This window comes from Mobula birostris, chromosome 9 (assembly GCF_030028105.1).
Source record: "Mobula birostris isolate sMobBir1 chromosome 9, sMobBir1.hap1, whole genome shotgun sequence".
In the NCBI taxonomy this organism is placed as follows: domain Eukaryota; kingdom Metazoa; phylum Chordata; class Chondrichthyes; order Myliobatiformes; family Myliobatidae; genus Mobula; species Mobula birostris.
In genome coordinates this window covers 61177412-61202122 of record NC_092378.1, presented here as the reverse complement: position 1 = coordinate 61202122, position 24711 = coordinate 61177412, and positions in this window count along the sequence as shown.

Genomic DNA, 24711 nt, shown 5'->3' with positions numbered 1-24711 from the left:
GAGTCCCTGAACATGGCCCAGTCCATCAATTCGAAGCAGTCCTGTGGTCGCTCCTCTACCTCCTGTGATCACCTCTTGGTCATCCTTACATCTCGTGCATTGTCCTTTTGCTTCTATCTGTATGCAGGTAGGAGGAGGACAAACAGGTGATCAGATTTTTAGAAATGCAGCCTAGGGATGGAATGGTAGACATTCCTGATGGGAGTGTAACAATGGTCAAGTGTGGTAAACTGGATCAGCAAATTTAGGTATGACCCCAAGATTGGGATGTAGTGGACAGTTAGGAAGATTATCAAAGCTTATAGTGGGATTTAATACAGACTAGTGTGAGGTTTTGAACTTTTGGAGGTCAAACTAGAATATAATTTACACGGTGAGCGGTAGGGCACGGAAGAGTCTGGGAGGACATAATGATCTGAGAGTACAGTTCCATAATTTCTTGAAAGTGGTGCCACAGGTAGTTAGGGTCATGGAGAAAATGTTCGGCGCATTGGCCGTCATAAATCAAAATATTGAGTAAGGAATTGGGATGTTTTGTTGAAGTTGAATAAGACATTGGTGAGGCCTAACCTGGAGTATTGTGACTAGTTTTGGTAGCCTACAGTACCTACAGGAAAGATGTCAAAACACACACAAAATGGTGGAGGAACTCAGCAGGCCAGGCAGCATCTATGGAAAAGAGTACAGTCGATGTTTCGGGCCAAAACCCTTCGGCAGGACAGTTGACATTATGGGCTGAAATGTTGACTGTACTTTTTTTCCATAGATGCTGCCTGGCCTGCTGAGTTCCTCCAGCATTTTGTGCCTGTTGCTTGATAAGACTGAAAGAGTGCAGAGAAAATTTACAAGGATATTGCCAGGACTTGAGAACCCAAGTTACAGGGAAAGGTTGAGCATAGAAGAATGAGGGAAGATTTGATAGAGGTGTGTAAAATTATGAGGGGTAAAGATAGGCCAAATGTAGCAGGCTTTTTCCACTGAGGTCAGGTGGGACTACAACTAGAAGTCTTGGTTAAGGGTAAAAGGTGAAATGTTTAATGGGAACATGTGGTGTGACTGTGGAACGAGCTGCCAGCGGAAATGGTGGATACGGTTCGATTTCAACATTTAAGAGAAATTTAGATAGGTACATGGATGGGAGGGGAATGGAAAGCTATGAATGGGGTGCAGGTCAACAGGACCAGGCAGATTCATAGTTTGGTACAAATAAGGGCTGTAGTATTTTATGACTCTGTGAGTGTGTTGGGACCCTGATCCTGCGGGTGATATGTTGATGACAATTGGGAAGAGATTTCCTCAAGCAAGCTTGATTTAAGTTCCCAGCAATGATGTGACAACTTTCTTATTTGCTTGTCGCAGCACTCAATACATCGAGCGCTTGCTTAGCATCTGCCTTTGGTGTGTATGTAAACTGTGGCCAGGATCACTGCAACTTCAATTTTAATCACGATCAAATTAATCATTCAATTTAGTATTGCAAATTCAAGTTTAGTTTAAATTGCAACTTCAGTTTAAACCTGTATCTTTAATATCATATGCTATCTGATACTGAAGATACAATTTTAGAGATTTACAATCAATCTCCGTCTTCTCATTCCTGCCTCCAGGGAGGAGTTACCAAGAGCCTGAAGGTGCTCACTCAACATCTTGGAAACAGCTTCTTCCCCTTCACCATCAGATTTCTGAACGGTGCCTGAACTCATAAACACTGCCCGATTTCCTCTCACTTTGCACAACTAATTTATTTCTATTTTAACTTATGGCAATTCCTTTATGTCTTACATTGTGCTGTTGCCACAAAGCAAGACATTTCACATCAAGTGCCCAGCAACGTCTCTACTTTCTGCGAAGGCTGAGGAGACTCCGTCTCCCCCCAGCCATCCTCACCACATTCTACAGTGGTTGTATTGAGAGCATCCTGAGCAGCTACATCACTGCCTGATTCGGGAATTGCACCATCTTGGATTGCAAGACCCTGCAGCGGATAGTCAGGTCAGCTGAGAAGATTATCGAGGTCTCCCTTTCCGCCGTTCCAGACATTTAAACCACACGCTGCATCTGTAAAGCAAACAGCATTATGAAGGACCCCACGCACCCCTCATACAAACTCTTCTCCATCCTGCCATCTGGCAAAAGGCACCGAAGCATTTGGGCTCTCACGACCAGACTATGTAACAGTTTCTTCCCCCAAGCCATCAGACTCCTCTATACCCTAAGCCTGGACTGATACCAACCTACTGCCCGCTACTGTGCATATTGTCTTGTTTATTATTTATTGTAATGCCTGCACTGTTTTGTGCTCTTTATGCAGCCTCGGGTAGGTCTGTAGCCTAGTGTAGTTTTTGCGTTGTTTTACGTAGTTCAGTGTAGTTTTTATATTGTTTCATGTAGCACCATGGTCCTGAAAAACGTTGTCTCATTTTTACTGTGTACCGTACCAGCAGTTATAGTCAAAATGACCATAAAAATGACTTGACTTGACTTGACTTGATAGTAACCCTGATTCTGTGTCTTTTCACTCTTCTTCTAACCTCAGCACAACAGGAATCTTTTATGATCCGAAACTCAGGTAAAGACTTGGAATGGACTGAATTTTTCTCCCATTTAGAACAATCTCTTTTATACCGTGAGGGAGGCTCATTCAGTAGCCTTCTGTGCAGTATTAGTACGCTCACAATGCCACATGAAGGGATGTGGCTCAGTTGTCTGTGCAGACAATGAGGGTTGAGGGGCACTGGCAAGGAAACTAGAGTAAGGCTAAAGTTCAAATCAATGACCATCAAATATTCAAGGGGAAGAGCTTAGGAGAGACAATGACACCTTATGGCTACTCCCCTGCTTGCATCTTTGGAAACAGTGCTATTTCTATTGTTGATATCTCTATTTTTCCCTTTCATGGTTCTTTTGAAGATCCTAACATGGATTTACACGCTGACTTCGGTTCTTTGCGGGAATGGGACTTGCTCTCGGGATTTCACGACTGGCCGTTATTCGATAGGTCAAGGGTGCAGCTTCGGAGATTAGCTCGCCTTTGGAGCTCCCGGATCTCATGGCTCTGGAGGCGCGTGGACTTGAGGTCCGTGCCTCCGCAGGAAATCGGTGCGTCATGGGAGACGGAAGATCGAAAGCAGCAAGCTGGCTGCTGGCTGTGTGCCCAGAGACCCCAGTTCTTTTGGCACAGAGCTCGGAAAAACTGACACAATGGAATTTTAACATCATAAATCAGCGAATTGTTTTTTATGTCTCCCTCTCACTGTGAAACAGAGAGAGAGCCTGTGGTATGTTAATTACTGGGTGAACGAGTAGTCTTTGGAGTACTGCAAGTCTGTGTCTTTATTGATGCTCAGCAGGGGACACTAATGCTTTTTTTGCTGGTGGGGGAGGGGAATTGTTGCTTTGCTGCCACTTACACGTGGGCACGTGGGTGGGGGGAGCAGGGGGCTTTGGGATTCTTGCATTTAACTGTCATTCATTCATTCTTTGGGGGCACTCCTCTGTTTTCGTGGATGGTTGAGAAGAAAAAGTATTTCAGGATGTATATTGTATACATTTCGCTGACATTAAATGTAACTTTGAAACCTGTGAGCCATTGACTAGAAATACAAATGGACCAAATTCAGGGAATCAAATAAATCGGTAATGGTGACATAACCAGATTATAACAAAATCACATGGTGTTCATTGATGTCTCCTTCAGTTGCCGGATGGGCAACTAATCTATCCATGCCAAAATGCGGCTTCCATCATAATGAGCTTTCCTTTCCTTCAGGTTCCTAGGAGTAAGTATCACCAAGAGCTTGGTCCAGCTGGTGTTGATGTCATGGGCAAGAATGCTCACCAGCTTCCTCAGGGGTCTAAAAACACAGCATCTCCCCATCAACCCAAACCATGTTTTTCATTGATGCATCATTCTGCTTGGATTCACTTCAGCTTTGTATAGCAACTGCTCTGCACGTAACCGTGAGAAACTATAGTGAGTTGTGGACACATTTCAGAACATCATGCAAGCCAGCCTCACCTCTGTGGACTCTAACTCTCATTCTTGAATCTAAAACTAATACTAGATACCAATTTGTTCTGCTCCCATTTTATACCCATTATACCAAAGACAGTTCCTACCTCAGTTACCATATTCAGAGGAGCAGGAAATGTGTTTAAGCTGCACAGTTGCTTCAACTATCACTGCTAAAGTAACATCACCGTTGAGAGTTGTGGGCATAACTCAGCTTATCACAGGGACCAGCCTCCCTTCCGTGTACTCTGTCTACACTTCCTGCTGCCTCGGTGAAGCGGTCAGCATAATCAAAGCAACACACACAAAATGTTGGTGGAATGCAGCAGGCCAGGCAGCATCTATAGGAAGAGGTACAGTCGACATTTCGGGCTGAGACCCTTCATCAGGACTAACTCAAATCATAATCAAAGACCCAGCTACCCCAGAAATTCCCTCTTCCTCCTTCTTCCATTGGGCAGGTGATACAACAGCCTGAAAGCACGTACCACCAGGCTCAAGGTCAGCTACTATCCCACTGTTATAAGACCATTAAATGGCTCCCTAGCACAATAAGATGGACTCCTGACATCACAATCTACCTTGTTATGAGCTTGCATTTTATTGTTTACCTGCATGCACTTTCTCTGCAGCTGTTACACTTAATTTTGCATTGTTATTGTTTACCTTGTCCCACCTCAGTGCACTGTGCAATGAACAGTACGCAAGACAAACCTTGTACAATATCCTGGTGACAATAGTAAACCAGTAAACCAATACCAATTTTCCTCAATGACACTGGGGAACCACCTTCTCAGATCTCTCTGGAAATCTTAGTGCGTACACCAGGATCCCCTGTAGTCACAGAGCCATGTTTGTTATGGGGTGGCACAGTAGCACCGCAGTCAGTGAAGAGCTTGACAGCACCAGTTGTAAGATTGGGGTTCAATTCCTGCTGTTGCCTCTAAGGAGTTTGTACCTTCTACCTGTGACCAGAGGCTCCGGTTTCACCTACGATTCCAAAGACATACGGTTAGGCTTAGTGAGCTATGGGCATGTTACGTAGGTGCTGGAAGCATGGCGACACTTACAGGATGCCCAACACAATTCTCTCAGATCTGATTAAAGGCAAACAATACATTTCACTGTATACTCTTTATCAGCTACACCTGTTCTTTAACATTTTAGATCATTTCAGTAGAAGGCCTCTGTGATTCACAGTGTCGTATGCTGCTAAGTCAACGAATACTGCCCCTGTAATTTGTCACATTTTAAATCCATCCTCAATATACTGGGTTAAGCTCAGGACCTGACCGCAGCAAGAGCAGCCTGGCCTGAACCCGGCTTGGGCTGGTGTTAGAAGATCTTCGACTAAGGGGGATATTCTTTTCAGTATGAGTCTCTCGTAGAACTTATCAAGGGTGCAGAGCAAGGAAATTAGTCTGTAATTTTTAGGAATATTGGGGTCTTTATTGGGTTTTAGGTGTGTTACATACCTCAAGGAAATCTTTTGACTTTCTTGTGAGAATGATGTAATGGTCTTTTGGAGGTCACCTGATGTAATTTTCCTGCCGATCTGAGGTCATGTGATGACATGTTCACCACGGGTATATAAGGGAAGACCTCAGATGACGCAGTTAGCTTTAGTTTTTAGTTTTCCAGCTAGAACGTTAATGTGTCTCCGTTTCTGTTGCGTATTTATTTTATGATGCAGTTTCATTTTTAAAACGGAGTGTTACGTTCTTGTTGCAAGGTACAATAGTGCTGGACTGGCAATTTTTGCTAGATTTGTTAATGTGCCTTTTTCCAGTAGTATTGGAGAGTGAAAACTTTATCGAAGTACAGGATATGAAGGATTAAGAGAAGTCGGGAATGTTTGGCAGTTTAATAAAGGAGCGACCTTATTGAGTCTTCGTTGGAGAAGTAGCGACCTGCATCGGAGATAACTCCTGCCAAATGAGCAAGGAAGTTCATGCAGGATTTGCTCTCTAGAAATTAACGTCAATTGTTTTAAGCCGTTTATTTCCTTCATCGTGAATCCTTTTGGACAGAACCAGCAGTAAAGTCACGTCTATGAAGAAATCCTTCTCCAGAGGAGTCTCTCCCAATTGAATGTATAAATCTGTTGGACTTTCGAATTCACTATTTTAAGAACTGTGTTTGACTTTACTGCTTTAAGAACTGTTTTCAAATTTATCGCTTTAAGAATCAGTTCCAAGTGACGATTCGTTGAACGGCCGCATAGCGGTTAACTTCTAGTTAAGGTTGTCGTTTGTTTTTTATTGTTTATCCGTGTTTAATAAATGTTTGGTTGTTTTTATATAACCTGTCTCGATTGATATTCATTGTTGCCGGTTACGTAACAGGAAAGCAACAATTTTGGCTCTTTTCCACTTTTTAGGTATTTTAAATAATCTTAGGCAACAGTTAAAAAGGGACAGAAGCCAGTGGAGTGCTCTAGGTCCAAGATGTTTAAGGAATTCATTAAGGATCCCATCTATGCCAGCAGCTTGTTGGACTTTAGCTGAGATACTTTATCCTTTAATTCTTCTAGGGTGAGAGGTGGGAAGTTGTTATTCCCGTTTGAGAGAGCTGACTCCATCTCCTGATGTTGCTTTTTCTTTTGCCTCCGTTCCTTGTTATTTGGTCGACCAGTTAGTATTTAGTATATTGAGGATGGCTTTGAAATACGACAAATTACAGGGGCAGTATTCATTAACTTAACAGCAGCATATGACACTGTGAATCACAGAGGCCTTCTACTGAAATTATCTAAAACGCTAAAGGACGAAACCACAGTCAAAGTAATAAGAAGCCTCCTAGAAAATCGTAGATTTTATGTAGAAATGAATGGAATTAAGAGTAGATGGCATTCACAAAAGAACGGACTACCACAGGGATCAGTCCTGGCACCTCTACTGTTTAATTTTTCCACAAACGACCATTCAACCTTTCCTAACACACACAGGTTTATCTATGCAGACGATCTATGCATAGCAACAGAAGCTACCTCTTTCCAAGAAGTTGAAGTACGACTTACAGCAGTCCTCGAGGCAATGAAGCAGTATTATGAAAAATGGCCTCTGAACCTAAATCCATCAAAAACTCAAGTGTGTGCACCTGAGGAATCGAGAAGCAGCTCAGAAACTCAAGACCTTCTGGTGTGGGAAGGAGCTCCAACACCATCCGACTCCCATTTACCTGGGCGTGACACTGGATAGGACGCTCTCATTTGCCACCCACATCCAAAAACTCCAAGGGAAAGTTGGCTCTCGCAATACTCTCTTGAAAGAATTAGCAGGCACGAAATGGGGAGCTAATGCTCACACACTTAGATCAACTTCCCTAGCACTCTGCTATGCACCTGCAGAATACTGTGCACCTGTGAGGGGCAGATCAGCCCATGCGAAGAAAATAGACCTGTTGCTTAACGAAGCCTGCCGAATAATCATGGGCACACTGCGCCCCACACCCTCTAACATCATTTACAGACTTGCAGGCATTGCTCCTCCAGAGATCCGAAGACACACTACAACAAAAATTGAAAAAGGAAAACAGAACTCGGATCCACGGCACCCACTACATCATCATGTGCCAGTTTCCAACCGCCTAAAATCGAGGAAAAGCTTTGCTACAGTGGAGGAACTACCACACGGAACATCCCCCAAACATACAGGATTGACCCCTGGCAACAAACAGAAGCCAGAACCCCACCAAACAATACAGTGCAAGACCCCACAGAAATGTTGCCAGACGGGGCATTGCTTGACAGACGGAAGTGGTGCACTCTCAACAGAGCGAGAGCGGGAGTCTGTAGGACGAGAGACAATATGGTGAAGTGGGGTTTAAAGACCAGCGAATCCTGTGAGTGTGGCGAAAAGGTGCAGAACATTGAACACGTTCTGTGCAATTGTCCACTCTCACCTGATTTAGCTGACACTGACCTACTCGACATCAACCAAACAACACTAGAGTGGCTGGCTGTCTGGTGAGATGAGCTATGATGATGAGCTACACCTGTACATCTGCTCATTAATGCAACTATCTAATCAGCCAATCATGTAGCAGTAATACAATGCATAAAAGTATGCAGGCATGGTCAGGAGGTTCTTTTGTTGTTCAGACCAAACATCAGAATGGGGACGAAATGTGATCTAAGTGATTTTGACTGTGGAATGATTGTTGGTGCCAGATGGGCTGGTTTGAGTAACTCAAATTACCATGCATTCCAACAGTGTTGTGCATTTCCGAATGCACAACATGTTGAACCTTGAAGCAGCAGAAGACAACGAACAGGAGGTAACCATCAAAGTGTCCACTGAGTGTATGTTTCCATGTACAAGTGACATGATGATCTTTAATCTTCATTTCTTCAAATAATTCCAGTTAATAATCATGATTTCTCTCACAAAACCATATTAATTTTACCCAATTAGTTCTGTCTTTTAAGAGGCTTTCAAAACACCTTTAACAGCTTCCAACATTTTCCCAATGACAGATGTTAATCTGTATTTTCCACCTCCTGTCTCCTTTCTCAATAGCAGGGGATACATTTGCTGTTTTTTCAATGTAAAGGAACTTCGCCCTGGTCTAGAGAAATTTAGAAAGTTGAAACTATCACATCAAGAGTAACATGGAGCCAAAATTGAAAAAGGCGATGAATACAGGACTGAAGGTGTTATATTTGAATGCACACAGTATATGGAATAAGGTAGATGATCATGTAGCACAGTTAGAGATTGGCAGGAATGATGTTGTGGGCCTTGCTGAGTTGTGTCTGAAAGAAGATCATGTTTAGTAGATTATAAGATTATGAGGACACGCAGTCCTCTTTTATTGTCATTTAGTAATGTATGCATTGAGAAATGATACAATATTCCTCCGGTGTGATATCACAAAAACACAGGACAGACCAAGACTGAAAAACTAACAAAAACCACATAATTATAACATATAGTTACAACAGTGCAACAATACCATAACTTGATGAAGAACAGGCCATGGCACAGTAAAAATGTTCAAAGTCTCTCGAATGTCCCACATCTCATGCAGACGGGAGAAGGAAGAAAACTCTCCCTACCATGCCTGACCACAGTCCGACTCTGAGTGGTCCAAAATCTTCGAGCCTCCGATCAGCCCTCCGACACCGAGTACCGAGCAGCATCTCTATCCGAACGATTCAACCTCAGCCTCAGTCGCCAGCAGCAGGCAAAGCCGGGGATTTTGGGGCCTTCCCTCCGGAAGATTCTCGATAGCCCAGTAACAGCGGCGGCAAACCGGCATTTCAGAAATTTCTCCAGTTGTTCCTCTGTGCTTTCATGTCTGTCTCTATCAAATCAGAATTGTCCACGGCCCCTATTTAACAGATACAATATCATTTTCACTGGACAGCTGCGTGAGTGCGTCGTGCTGCCATCTTCTCCTCCCGCCTCCGAGTAGCTTAACATCCGAGGATACACATTATATCAAAAGGATTGGCAGGTAGGCAGAGGAGGTGGGGTGCTCTATTGGTAAAAAATTAAATCAAATCCTTAGAAACAGATGACATAGGATTGGAAGATGTAGAATCCTTGAGGGTAGGGTTAAGGAACTGCAAGGGTAAGAAGTTATATACACGCCTCTGAACAGTTGCTAGGACATAGGCTACAAATTAAAATGGGAGATAGAAAAGCCATATAAAAAGGGCAATGATATGATAGTCATGGGCAATTTCTATATGCAGGAAGTTTTGGAAAATCAGTTGGTTCTGGATCGCAAGAAAGGGAATTTGTAGAAATTAGGCTTATCGGAGAGCTTTTTAGAGCAGCTTGTGGTTGAGCCCATTAGGGGAATGGCAATTCTGAAGCGGGTGTTATGCAATGACCCAGATTTAAATAGGAACCATTAGGAAGGAGTGGTCATAATATGATAGAATTCACCCTGCAGTTTGGGAAGGAGATGCTAAAATTGGATGTATCAGTGGAGTAGAGGGACTTCCAGAAATATGAGGGAGGAGCTGGCTAAAGTTGACTGGGAGGTGGCACTAGCAGGTATAATGGCAGAGCTGCAATGGCTGGAATTTCTGGGAGTAACTTGGAAGGTGCAGGGAAGTTACTGCACATCCCAAAGATGAAGAATTCTAACAGAGAAGGAGGCAACCATGGCTGACAAGCGAAGTCAAAGGCAGCATAAAAGTTAAAGAGAGGACATATAATAGAGCAAAAAGTAGAGGGAAGACGGAGGATTGAGAAGGTTTTAAAAACCAACAGAATGCAATAAAAAACCATAAAGAGGGAAAAGATGAAATGTGGTTAAGCTAGCCAATAATATAAAAGAGCGATATAAAGAGAAAAAGAGCTGTGAAAGCAGATACCTGACCTCAGAAAAATGGCGTTGCAAAGGTGGAAATATAGGACAAAGAAGCAGTGGACGAACATAACAAGTATTTTGCATCAGTCTTCACTATGGAAGACACTAGCAGTACGCTGGAAGTGAGTGAAGTTGCCCTCACTAGAGAGAAGGTTCTTGGGGAACTGAAAGGACTGAAGGTAAAAAGTCACTTGGACCTACACCCCAAGGTTTCGAAAGAGGTGGCTGAAGAGATTACAGAGGCATTAGTAATGACCTTTCAAGAGTCAATTGCTTCTGGCTTGGTTCAGGAGGAATGGAAAATAACAAATGTCACTCCACTCTTCAAGAAGGGAGGGAGGCAGAAGACAGGAAATTAAAGGTCAGTTAGTTTGACCTCAATGGTTGGGAAGATGTTGGAGTCGATTGTTAAGGATGTGGTTTTGAGATCATTGGAGGCACATGATGAAATAGGCCAGTCAGCATGGTTTCCATGAGGGAAAATCTTGCCTAACAAATTTGTAGGAATTCATTGAAGAAATAATAAGCAGGATAGACAAAGGAGAATCAGTGGATGATGTGTACTTGGATTTTCAGAAGGCCTTTGACAAGCTGCCACATATGGAGCTGTTTAACAATTTAAAAGTCTATGTTATTACAGGAAACCTACCAGCACGAACAGAGCATTGGCTGATTGGCAGGAGGCAAAGAGTAGCAATAAAGGGAGTCTTTTCTGGTTGATTGCCTGTGACTAGTGGTGTTCCACAAGGGTCTGTGTTGGGAACACTCCTTTTCACGTTAGATGTCAATTAATTGGATAATGGAATTGATGGCTTTGTGGCCAAGTTTGCAGATGATATGAAGAAAGATGGAGGGGCTGGTAGTTTTGAGGAAGCAGGGTGCCTGTGGAAGAACCTAAACAGATTGGGAGAATGGACAAAGAAGTGGCAGATGCAATATAGTGTAGGGCCATGCTCTGAGGTAAAAGGAATAAAGACAAGGACTATTTTTAAACGGGGAGAAAATTCAAAAATCAGAGGTGCAAATGGACTTAGGATTCCTTAAAGGTTAACTTGCCGGTTGGTATGGAAGCCAAGTGCAACGTTAGCATTTATTTTGAGAGGACTAGAATACAAAAGCAAGGATGTAATGCTGCGGCTTTATAAGGCACTGGTCAGACTGCATTTGGAAAGTGGTTGGCAGATCTGAGCAACCGATCAAAAAAAAGATGTGCTGTCATTGGAGGTGGTCCACAGGAGGTTCATGTTAACATATGAGGAGCGTTTGATGGCTCTGGGCCTCTACTCACAGGAGTTTAGAAGAATTAGGGGTATCTCATTGAAACCTATCGAACATTGGAAGACCTGGTTAGAGTGGACATGGAGAGTATGTTTCATATAGTGGCGGAGTCTAGGACCAGAGGGCACAGCCTTAGAATAGAGGGACATCCATTTAGAACAGAGATGAGGAAAAAAATTTCTTTAGCCCAAGGGTGGTGAATCTGTGGAATTCATTGCCACAGGTGGTTATGTAGGCTATGTCATTGGTTATATTTAAGACAGAGGGTTGACAGGTTCTAAATTAATCAGAGTGTGAAAGGTTACAGGGAGCAGGAAGGAGAATGGGGTTGAGAGGGATAATAAATCAGCCATGATGGAATGGCAGAACAGACTTGCTGGGCCAAATGGCCTAATTCTGCTCTTATAACTTATGGTGTTATGTTGTAGCAATCTAAGGGACTGGGATGATGTCTATTAATACCTGGGGACTGTCAGGCTGCAGCTCGGACAATATGACTTGGTTTACAACATGAGCTGCAATTTATTTGTGACTGTAATACTATACATTGCAATCTGATTTTCCCTTTTACTACCTCAATGTTATTATGTATGGAACGATCGGTCCAGATGGTATAAAAATAAAAGTTTTTACTGTATCGCGGTACATGGAACAATAATAATAACCAAACCATATTTTCTCGGTCCCACTTTCCTGGTGATAGTAATATTTCTGATCCCGACCACCACCCACCCCCCATCCAGCTCCCTGCTATCACAGTCCTTTCTCAGGAAGATTCACAGTCACACTTCAAAGCAGTTTGGAGCAATGTTTCTAGGACAGTGTGAGGAACTCTGTGACAGGGTCACCACACCTGGTGGGCATGCTATATTGATGCCAGAATGTGTGGATGAACCTGCGTGCTGCCTCAGCGCTCCAACACATTTCACAGGATCTTCTGCGGTCATAAAGCCACACGGCTCAGACACAGAACCTTCAGATGACCAATTCCACGCATTACCTGGAGGGATTCGGGCCAAATACAAGCAAATGGGACGAGCTCAGGTAGACCATTTGGCTGGCATGGCTGAGTAGGGCCGAAGGGCCTGTTTCTGTGCTGAATAACCCGATGATTTTACCCATTGACTTCTATCCCTCTGTGTTTCATGTGCCTGTCTGGATGCTTCTTAAACTTCGTGAGAGAGCTTGTTCCAACACCTCCTCAGGCAGTTCATTTCAGACTTGCAGTGAAGCCCGATGTAATCCACATTTATAGTTCATCTGTCATTTATTTTTCTCTTCCATTATTAGTTCTCCAAACTCACTTTCTATAGGACCAAACTCACGGTCAACCTTCTCCTTTCTACAATCTATAGAAACTCATACTGTCTGTTTTTTTTTATAAATGCTACTTGTATGTTAAGCTATGATATACAGTGGTTACAATATAGTCATATAGTTTTTATCAGGCCCTTCAGCCCAATTGGCCCATACTGACCAAGATTACCATCTAAGCTAGTCCCATTTGTCTGCGTTTGGCATGAATCAGAATCAGGTTTATTATCAACGGCATGTGTCGTGAAATCTGTTAACTTAGCAGCAGCAGTTCAATGTAATACATAATATAGAAGAAGAGAAAAAAATCATATTAAATAAGTAATCAATTACAGTATACGTATATTGAATAGATTAAAAATTGTGCCAAAAACAGAAATTACATATATTTAAAAAATGAGGTTCAATGTCCGTTTAGGAATTGTATGGCAGGGGGGAAGAAGTTGTTCCTGAATAGCTGAGTGTTTGCCTTCAGGCTTCTGTACCTCCTACCTGATGGTAACAGTGAGAAACGGGCATGCCCTGGGTGCTGGAGGTCCTTAATAATGGACGCTGCCTTTCTGAGACACCACTCCCTGAAGATGTCCTGGGTACTTTGTAGACTAGTACCCACGATGGAGCCGACTAAATTTACAACCCTCTGCAGCTTCTTTCGTTCCTGTGCAGTAGCCACCCCCCCAATACCAGACAGTGACGCAGCCTGTCAGAATGCTCTCCATTGTATATATCCCTCTAAATCTTTCTCATCCATATACCTTTTAAATATTATTGCTGCACCTACCTCAGCCACTTCGCCTAGCAGCTCATTCCCATACACTGACCATTGTGTGAAGAATTTGCCCCTCAGCTTCCTATGAAATCTCTCTCCTCTCACCTTAAACCTACAGTATTCTCATAATATTCATTCCGCAACCCTGGGAACAAGACTAAGTGCTATTGCAGCCCCTCATGATTTTATGCACCTCGCTGAGATGAAGCCTCACCCCCCTTCACTCCTTTTAGGCTGTCTGGTCCATGCCACGCACACCACCCTTGGGGGGCCCATTACAGTACCCCCCCCCCCCACATTCCTATCCAAATGTCTCATTAATATTGCATTTGTGCCCTTTTCAACCGTTTCCTCTGGCAGCTCATTCCAAGTACTGTCTAGCCTCTGTTCAAAGTTACCTCTCAGGTCCTTATCATATCTCTCCCCTCTTGTCTTGTATATGAGCCCTTGAGCTTTGGACTCTCCAACCCTAGGGAAAAGGCTATAACCATCCACCTTACCCATAGCCCTCAGGATGTTATAAAGGTCGATGAGATCACCCCTTGTTGTCCTTCACTCCATGGAATAAAGATCCAGTGTGGCCAACCTCTCCCTGCAACTCAGATCCTGAAATCCAGGCAGCATCCTTGTCAATCTCTGCTGCACCCTCTCCAGCTTGACAATGTCTTTCCTATAACAGGATCACCAAATCTGTACACAATACTCCAAGTGTGGCCTCACAAACAACTTATATATCCACAACATAATATCCCTTCTCCTAGATTTGATGACCTGACTGCTGAAGGCTAGCATGCTAAACACATTTGTCTACTTGCACAGTCACTTTCAGGGAACTGTGCGCTTGCACTCCCAGGTCCCTCTGATCCACAACACTCGTCAGTGCCCTATCATTCACTGTATGAGTTCTACTCTGAATTGACTGTCCAAAATGCATCATATCTCTCTCAACCTATCACCTATCTGCTCCTGTCTCATCCCTCCCTCTCACCCCTTTACACTGGCCAGCTAAGTTGAAATCCATTTGCCATTCCTCAGCCCATCTCCCTAACTGATCAAGATCTCTTTGCAATTCATTGTAACCTGCTTCATTGTCAACAAGACCACCTAAATTAGAACCATCGGCAAACTTACTAATCATGCCATGTACAATCAACTCTAAATCATTTATACAAATAATGAATAGCACAGGTCCCATTGCCAACCCCTGGGGCAGCCCACTAGTCACAGATCCCCAGTCAGAAAATCAACCTTCCACCATCACCCTCTTCTTCCTCGCATTGAGCCAATTCTGAATCCAGCACTCCCATCAGCCTACCTTGTGGGACCTTGTCAAAGGCCTTACTAAAGACCATAGAGACAGCATCTACTGCCTTACCTTCATCTATTCCTTTAGTTATATTTTTAAAAAACTCTTAAAGATTTGTCAGACGTGACCTGAAATGCACAAAATCATGATGACCATTCCTTAACATGACTGATGACTGTCCTTAACATCCTCCAGCCTCTACATCTGAGCTACTCCCTGCCTTCCTGTTCCCATCCCATCGTCCTCCATCTCACCCAGTTCAACCTGTCACCTACCATCCCCCGTCTCACCCCTCTACACTGGCCAGCTTCCTGATGCTGGATTTTGCCCTGAAACATTGACTGTCCCTCTGTCTCCACAGATGCTGCCCGACCTACTGAGCTCCTCCAACAGTTTGTGTTTTGATGGGGATAATGAGAGGCAATCTCATTGCAATGAACAGGATTCCACCAGAGCCTAGGGAGAGTGGATGAATTTCCCTTGATGAGAATCAGAGCTTACAATCTTAAAAATAAGATAAAAGTGATACTGGATTGCACAGAATTTTTTTAAATAAACTTTATTAACAAACACATATCTACAAAAAAGCATGGGCTATCAGTCCACAGTTCACTGCACAATGGTAAATACCTATATTAACAATACCAGGGGTAGAAGCGAGTAGGAGCAAGTGAAAGAAGAAACAACTGTACATGCAATTACATGCAAACACAAATATACACATGATCTACATCACCCCTCAGTGGAGATTTACATCTATTTTAAATAAAATCACAGTCCTCAGTAAATCAACTGCATTTTTCATGTTGTTTAAACTCTCCTATGCTTGCTTGCATTTTTATGTAATCACCTGTATGTGGGTAATTGTTCAGTGAACTTTTCCAGTAACTGCTTTTGCATTTTATTTCATTATTTATTTAGAAATACCGAGTGAATCAGGCCTCTCCGCACTGACCAGTTACCCACCCATTTAATCCTAGCAGGACAATTTACAACAACCAATTAACCAATGAACCTGTACATCAGGAATATGGGAGGAAGCCACGTGAAACCCACTTTCAGGAATGACGTAAAACTTCTTACAGGTGGAGTTGGAACTGAGCTCCAAACTTCGATGTCTGGATCTATAATAGCGTTACGCTAACCGCTACGCTACTGTGGCACGCTATTTTTTTCTAAAAGCTTCTTAGTTTTCCTGCACACCACTCGAATCTGTCATTTTTAGGTTAATTGTTATCACTGGAATGTTAGTACCTTTTTAGTTGGAGCTTATCTCTGTTTAGATTGTCCACAACCTCTTAGTTCTCTGTTCTTCTTTTTCTTTGTTCGTTTTTATTGTAACACTTGATAAAATAGATGTAGGCAACAAGTTTTATACAAGTTCAAGTTTATTGTCATTTAGCCTCCTTAGACAGAGGATGGTGAATCTGTGCCACAGACAGCTGTGGAGGCCAAGCCATTGGGTATGTTTAAAGTGGACATTGATAGGTTCTTGATTAGTTAAGTTGTCAATGGTTACGGGGAGAAAATGGAAGAATGGGGTTGAGAGGGTTAATAAATCAGCCATGATTCAATGGTGGAGCAGACTTGATGGGCCGAGTGGCCTAATTTTGCTCCTACATCTTATTGCCTTATGATCTTATCATATACATACATGCTGCCAGACCAAGGTGCACAGGACAGTCCATTTGTAGTAACTCATACACACAACACAAAAAGTAATATTACCACAAATAATAAGGAGCACCTATGACACAAATTAAAAATAAACAGTATAAGGCAGCACTCCTGATAACTATCTTCGACAGATGGGTGGAAGGGAGACCACAATGATTCTCTCAGCACTCGTTGCAATCCTTTGTAGATACTTTACAATTCCAGTAGCAGACGGTGTTGCAGATGTTCAGTACACTCTCAATGGTGCTCTGGGAACAGCTATTTAAAATATAGAGTGGGGGGGGGGGTTGGCGAGTGTTGCTCACCTCAGTCTCCTCAGGGAGTGGAGATACTGCTGAGCTTTCTTGACCAAACAGGTGGTGTTGAGGGACCAGGTGAGATCATCGGCTACGTGCACCCCTGGAAATATGGTGCCCCTAACTCTCTCCATGGAGAAGCTGTGTATGTGCAGTGAGGTGTGGTCATCCTGCACCTTCCTAAAGCCCACAGTCATCCCTTCGGTCTTGCCCATGTTGAGAAGTAAGTTGTTGCGCTCAAACTTTTCTACCAGCAGCTCTACCACCTCTTTGTACGCCATCTCGCCGACTCATTCTTGACTCTGGACGGCAGTCACCAGGGTTCAACAGTGAGAGAAGATTTGTTTGTCTAGAGGGTAGTGAGAATGAGGAAATCTTTACCCTAGTGTTCTGTGAAGGGTCAGGCACGGGTTATGCTATATAAGATAGAACTCAATTTTTCAATCTTAAGACAGTCCAAGGATAGGTGTCTAAGACAGGGAATGACACAGAGGTGAGAAATTAGCCATGATCTCATTAAATGGTGAAGTAGGGATGGGCAGGGCCAAATGACCTACTCCTGCTCCCAGCTTTGCATGTTTCATGAGGATAGGATGAGCAAGCGAGGGAGGATGAGCGGTAACGCGATGGAGCTGTATAATAGGATGAGAGGCCTAGATCGAGTGGACAGCCAGAGACTTTTTCCCAGGTGAGAAGTGGCTGATATGAGGGGACACGATTTTAAGGTACTGGGAGGAAGTCAGAGTTGGGTTTTTAGCACAAAGAGTGGTGGATGCATGAAACACCTTGCCAGGGGTGGTGATAGAGGCAGATACATGAGGGACATTTCCAGGACTCGTAGACAAGCACATGGAGGCTGTGTGTGGGAGGGAAGGGTTGGATTGATCATAGAGTAGGTGATAAGGGTGTCTGAAGGGCCTGTACTGTGCTGTACTGTTCAATGTTCTAAGCTCATAATCTGTTTTTATTTGCATCACTGGGCCCAGGCACATCCATGGTGACACGAGAGGTTGCAGGTGCAGGAAACCCAGAGCAACTCAGTGGGCCAGGCAGCGTCTCTGGGTGGAGGTAAACGGTCAGTCGAGGCCCTCATCTGGATTGAAACAGAGGAGGCAGTCATTCTAAAGAGATTGGATAGGGGTGGGATAGGAGCTGGCGAGTGGAGAGGGCTTGATTGGCAGGTGGGAGAAGGAAGGGTGGAGACAGGAAGGATATGGACATGTTTACGACTGTGCAATTCCATAAAGTAGTTTTGCTTCTAGCTGAAGTGCCATTAAAGACTTAAAGGCTTATTTTTAAGATTAGCTTTATTTGTCACATGCACATCGAAACACTGAAACATACTTTGGAGAGGGTCCAGAGAATGTTTGCGAGAATGATTCCGGAATGAAAGGCTTATCGTATGAGGAGCGTTGGGTGGCTCTGGGCCTGTACTCACTGGAGTTCAGGAGAATGGGGGTGGGGGATCTCACTGAAATCTGAAAGGCCTTGATAAAGTGGATGTGGAGAGAATGCTTTCTATGGTGGGGGGAGTCTAGGACCAGAGGACACAACCTCAAAATTGAGGGATGTTGTTTTAGAGTGGAGATGAGGAGGAATTTGTTTAGCCACAGAGTGGTGAATCTGTGAAATTCTTGGTCACAGGCAGCTGTGGAGGCCAAGTCTTTATGTATATTTAAGGCAGAGGTTAAAAGGTTCTTGCTTGGTCAGGACATGAAGAGATATGGGTAGAAGGCAGGAGATTAGGACTGAGAGGAAAATTGGATCAGCCATGATGAAATGGCAGAACAGGCTTGATGGACCAAATGGCCTAATTCTACTCCTATATCTAATTGTCTTATAGTGGTATACAGTGAAATACATTGTTTGCTTCACCAACCAACACAGTCCAAGAATGTGCTGGGCGCAGTCCACAAGTGTTGCCGTGCTTCCACCACCAACACTGCATGCCCACAACTTACAAACACAAACTTACTTTCTGAAGAAGCTCCCCTTCATCTCTTGTATCTTCAGAAAGAGGTCGGTGAATCTAGGGAATTTGATGCCACAGAAAGCTACAGTGGCCAAGCAATTAGTTGTATTTAATTCAGAGATTGATAGGTAAAGGGGTTAAAGGTATATAAGAACAAGGCAGGAGAATGGGGTTGAAAAAATGTCAGTCATGATTATACCTTATACTTCATTGTCGCCAAACAATTGATACTAGGACGTACAATCATCACAGCAATATTCGAGTCTGCACTTTGCGCTCCCTGGATTACAAATCGATAGTAGATATAAAAAATTTAAATTGTAAATCATAAATAGAAAATAGAAAATGGAAAGTAAGGTAGTGCAAAAAACCGAGAGGCAGGTCTGGATATTTGGAGGGTATGGCCCAGATCCGGGTCAGGATCCGTTCAGTAATCTTATCACAGTTGGAAAGAAGGTGTTCCCAAATCTGGCCGTACAAGTCTTCAAGCTCCTGAGCCTTCTCCCAGAGGGAAGAGGGATGAAAAGTCTGTTGGCTGGGTGGGTCGTGTCCTTGATTATCTTGGCAGCACTGCTCCGACAGCGTGCGGTGTAAAGTAAGTGGTTTAGGAGATTCAATAGGCTGAATGGCCTAATTCTGCTCAATTTCTTTTGTTTTATGGAAAGTGGCTTAGATACCCAAATGCAGGAAAATCCTTGAAAAGCTGTTCTACAAAATTAATACTTTCCTGAGCTTGAACCAACCATTACTTGTTGAGTTGTTCACACTCTGCTATAAACATCGACAGCAATCGAGGGTAGTTGAATTGAGAATGACTGGGGAGCCCAGTGTGTGTCCAAAGCTCTCCTGGTGAATGAACCCATTGTGAATCAACAGCAACACACAAAATGCTGGAGGAACTCAGTGGGTCAGGCGGCACCTGTGGAGGGAAATGGAGAGTCAACATTTTGGGTCAAGACCCTTCATCTGGACTGAAGAATAGACAAGAGCTAGGCAGTGTAAAGAGGGGGAGGGATGGGGTAAGAGCTGGCAGGGGATAATAGGACTCAAAGGCAGAGGGGTGAGAGAAGGGGAAATGGAAATGACGTCAGGAGCTGGGAGGTGATTGGTGGAAGTGACAAAGGGCTGAAGAAGATGGAATCTGATAGGAGACAAAGGTGGAACATGAAGCAACAGGAGGAAGATGGGGAGGGGAATTGGTGGGAGGAGCTTGTGGGTGATGGGCAGATGGACAGGGTGGGGGAGAAGAAAGAATCAGTATCAGAATCAGAATCAGGTTTAGTATCACCCGTGTATGTTGTGAAATTTGTTAACTTTACGGCAGCAGTAAATGAAATACATCATAATTAAACTGAGTTACCTTGAGTATATATATATGTCTATTAAATAGTTAAGTTACAATAAGTAGTGGAAAAAAGAGAAGTTAAAAAAGTAGTGAGGTAGGGTTCATGGGTTCAATGTCCATTTAGAAATCAGATAGCAGAGGGGAAGAAGCTGTTTCTGAATCGCTGAGTGTGTGCCTTCAAGCTCCTGTACCTCCTACCTGAGGGTAACATTGTGAAGAGGACACGTCTTGTGTGGGTGGAGATCCTTAATGATGGACGTCACCTTCCTAAACCACCAGACCTCGAAGATGTCTTGGATATTACGGAGGCTAGTACCCATGATAGAGCTAACTAATTTGACAAGTTTCTGCAACTTGTAGCTTATTCAGTAGACCCCTTCCCCGCACACCAATACCGGACGGTAATGCAGCCAGACAGAATACTCTCCTTGGTATACCTGTAGTTTTCGAGTGTTTTAGGTGACAAACGAATTCTCCTCAAACTCCTAATGAAATATAGCCACTGCCTTGCCTTCAATATGTTGGGAAGAGCTTAGATTCTCAGAGATGTTGACACCCAGGAACTTAAAATTACTCACTCCCTCCACTTTTTATCCCTCTATGAGGATTGGTGTGTGTTCCCTCATCTTACCCTTCCTAAAGTCCACAATCGGCTCTTTGGTCTTGCTGATACTGGGTGCAAAGTTGTTGCTGCGACACCACTCAACTAGCTGGTATATCTCTCTCCTGTAACGCCCTCTCGTCTCCATCTGAGATTCTGCCAACAGTGGTTGCACCATCAGCAAATTTACAGATGGCATTTGAGCTGTGCCCAGCTATACAGTCATGGGTGTAGAGAGAGTAGAGCAGTGGGCGAAGCACACATCCCTGTGGTGGGCCAATGCCGATTGGTCAGGACTGTGGGAATGATGGTATTAAATGCTGAGCTATAGTCGATAAACAGCATCCTGACGTAAGTATTTGCATTGTCCAGGTGATCCAAGGCAGTATGGAGAGACAGTGAGATCGAGTCTGCCGTAAACCTATTGTGGTGATAGGCAAATTACAATGCGCCCAGGTCCCTCCTGAGAGAGGCATTGATTCCAGCCATGACCAACCTCACAAAGCATTTCTTCAGCATAGACGTGAGTGCTACTGGATGATAGTGGTTGAGGCAGCTCAGTCTGTTCTCCTTGGGCACCGGTATAATTGTTACCCTTTCAAAGCAGGTGGGAACTTCTGACTGTAGCAGTGAGAGACTGAAAATGTCTTTGACTATTCTTGCCAGTTGGTTGGCACAGGTTTTCAGAGCCTAACCAGGTATTTCATTGGGTCCTGCCATCTTGCGAGGGTTCACCCTCTTGAAAGAGAAGCTGATGTCAGCCTCTGAGACAGGGTCACGGGGTGCTGCAGGGATCCTCATAGCTGTGCTTTGATTCTCTCTTTCAAAGTGAGCATAAAAGGCGTTGAGCTCACCTGATAATGAAGCATCGCTGCCATTCATGATGTTGGGTTTGGCGATGGCCTGAAAGCCCTGCCAGAGCTGATGCGCATCCAATGTCACCTCCAACCTCTCTCGGAATTGTTTCTTGGCTCTTGAAGTAGCCCTCCGCATGTCATACCTAGTTTTCTCATACAGACCTGGAACGCCAGAAATAATGCCACAGATTCAGCCCTCAGCAGACGATGACCTTCTGATTCATCCATGGCTTTTGGTTTGGGAATGTGCAGCAAGTTTTCATAGGCACACACTCACCCACACTGGTCTTAATGAAATTGGTAACAACTGTGACGTACTCAGCCAGGCTTGAAGATGACTCCCTGAACCCAGTCCAGTTCACAAAGAGACAGGGTAATGGAGGAACAGGGATAATGGGGGTTATGTGGGGATAAGTGAAATAGGGTGACAGGGGCCAGTTTAGGGAGGAAAGGAACAGGAAGGGTTTTGAGATATATGGGCCAATGCGGGCAAACGGGACTCGCTCAGGTGAGCATCTTGGTCAGCATGGTCCAGTTGGGCCGAATGTCCAGTTTCTGTGCTGCATTCCTCTACCACTCTGTAGAGTAAAGATTTATTAGGGGTGTCTGTAACAGGCCACAGATGTCAATGTGTCAGACAGGCAGCTCCAATCCCTGTTTGTTTTGTTTTCTGAGTGTATACAGACCTGCGTGTAGGTCCTCCCGGCTCCAAAGGCACAGATCTCTCACTAGACAGGCAGCCGCAGACACCTCTTCCTTCAGCAAAGGAAATTGCTTTTGGTATTCGTTTCACATTCCACACAAAAGCTCCAGGAGGACGGAGAGAGGGAGAGTTTGTGGGGGAAGGGAAGCAAACGAAAAAAAGATACATAAAATCTGTTAGGCCAATCTAACTTTTTTAATGCCTCTGAACCAGAAGTAAATCCACATGAAGTAAAAATAAACAGAATGCAATAAAAATATTACTGCCAAAGTGCATTTATTATTGAATTAAAAGCAGACATTTTCTCTTAAGAGTTAAAGGAGATCTTTCGGTTTTAGTTTGATTCCTTTTCTTTAAATGCAGATCTGTTCTGATCCTTACCTCCTAACACAGTTCCACAACCTACCGACGTATTTCTAAGGACCCTGCAACTTATGTTCCCAATACTTATTTCTTGTTTATTTATTATTATTACTATTATTATATATTTTTCTTATTTTGAGTTTGCACAGTTTGTTCTACATCGGCTGTTAGTCATGTGTGGTTTTTCATTGATTCTATTGTCTTTCTTTGGACTTTCTGTAAATGAATCTCAGGGTGGGATATGGCATCATATAAAGAATGTGCCTTGATAATAAATTTATTTTGAATTGCGAACAGTTTGCTATCAGTCGAGAGAAAGAGGTTAATGAGAAGGTCCATTTGGAAGTGCATGTGCATTCAAGTCCTGCCCCGTCTTGTTTTTTTTTCTGCAGGCTCTTTCTTGCTTTATTCAATCTGGTCCAAACAATCAAAACGCACAGATGGATGCAAAACTAATGTGCGGAATGGGAAGAGCGCTTGAATATTATGAAGGAATTACTTACAGTTGGTTGATCGGTTTCCTGCACCCTTTAAGAAGAATATGTGAACCATCTGTTGAGAGAGTGTTTAGGCAGAAAGCCACGAGGATTTGCCCAGACTTGAATTTTTCATTGCCCTGAATTTGGCTCAGCGTACCCAGTTATTTAATACACATTTCCTGCTTTGCTGGCAGCCCTTGGTATCTTATTGTTAACTTTCCAAAGACTTTCCATTTGAACTTTTGCACAAAGCGAAGTAGAATATTATTTTCTCTCCCTCTCTGAGAATTTGCTTTTGTAATTCTGTCAAGCTGAACAGCTGGTTCCCAGACTCGCGATCCCGCACGCTGGGTCTGGACTTAATTGCATTCGCCAGACTATACGCTCTCTGAATTCAATAGAGCTGGGCTGCAGCTTGTGATTCATTGCTTGCTTTATTGGTGCCTTGCTCTCAACTTAAATCAGGCACCTGTGTGGCTGGAATGCCTTCTGCCCACCACAGCAGCGAAAGTGACCCAGTAGCAGTCAATCTCACATCATGCCCCGGGCATTTCAGAAGAACACGTGCAGGTAGAAAGCACTGGGAGGAGGAGCTGTGGTCCACTTGGAGAAAACGGCCCTCTTGGTGGCTTTACTCCCAGTTTTAAAAGCTGTGTCTCTGACTTTCATTGCCTCTGGCCTCTTTTAGCACAGTTGAAGGAGGAAAAAATAAACATGTTAACTAGCTGTTTGGTCTTCTCTTTCCAAAATTCATTAACAGTTGCACATGTGTTCAAGGTCCCTGCAGACTACCCTGCCCTGCATATGGCATAAAAGTGCACAGAGTCTTGCAGGAGACTGAACCGGGCTCTGGGTCAGATCGGAATCGGAATCAGTCTTGTCATCACTGACGTATGTCATGAAACTTGTTGTTTTGCATTGCAGTAGATAAAAAAATTACTATAGGTTACAATAAGAAATAGTAAGTAACTAAGTAAGTAGATACTTCGAAAGAGTACAAAATGTGTGCAATATAATGAGATAGTGTTTATGAGTTCATAGATTGTTCAGATATCTGATGACGGAGGGGAAGAAATGATTTCTAAAATGTAAAGAATGTGCCTTCAGGTTCCTGTACCTTACTATCAGATTTTGAATGGTCCATGAACTGTTGGACACTACCTCAAAATTTTTCTGTCTTTTTGTTTGCAATATTAGGGCAATCCTATTACAGTTCAGGGCATCAAAGTTCTGAGTTCAATTTGTCATCATCTCCAAGGAGTCTGTATGTCTTCCTCGTGAAATGTGTGGGTTTACTCTGGGCCCACTGGCTTCCCTTTTTTTATTTTTTTAAAATATTATCATTGTAACTTATAGCAGTTTTATGTATTACACTTTACTGCTGCAGACAACTATTTTAATGGCATATGTCA